Here is a 444-nt window from a genome sequence, read left to right on the forward strand (position 1 = left end):
GGTGTTCAGTGACGGAGAAAGTTTGCAGCGATGAATCTTTATAGGTGCCCAGCCCAGTCTTTACTTAAGTCGGTCCAAGCTTGACTTAGCCTAAGCAATGCTCAATTGAATCAATAGATGCGGGAAGGAAGGCAGAAAGGCTAGGCACAGCTTTCAAAGAAAGATCAAATATCCCATGAGCACAGAACAAGAAGGGGAAGCGGGGACAGATGAGATTCATTTTCCTTTCTAACTAATGGCAATCTTCCTTACCTAAAAAGCAACTGTACTTCTACGCAGGCATCAGGAAAGGGATTGACCTTTGGAAAGTAACTTCATACCTTAGACGGTTTAGGCTTTCGGACAAATGACATATCATAAGATAGCATCGAAGAGAGAAGAGGCAAAGTGCAAAGGCAAGGTTCTAGCGACGAGAAGTGAAAGATCAAAGGCAAGGTTCTAGCG

This window comes from Euphorbia lathyris, chromosome 2 (genome assembly GCF_963576675.1).
Source record: "Euphorbia lathyris chromosome 2, ddEupLath1.1, whole genome shotgun sequence".
Lineage (NCBI taxonomy): Eukaryota > Viridiplantae > Streptophyta > Magnoliopsida > Malpighiales > Euphorbiaceae > Euphorbia > Euphorbia lathyris.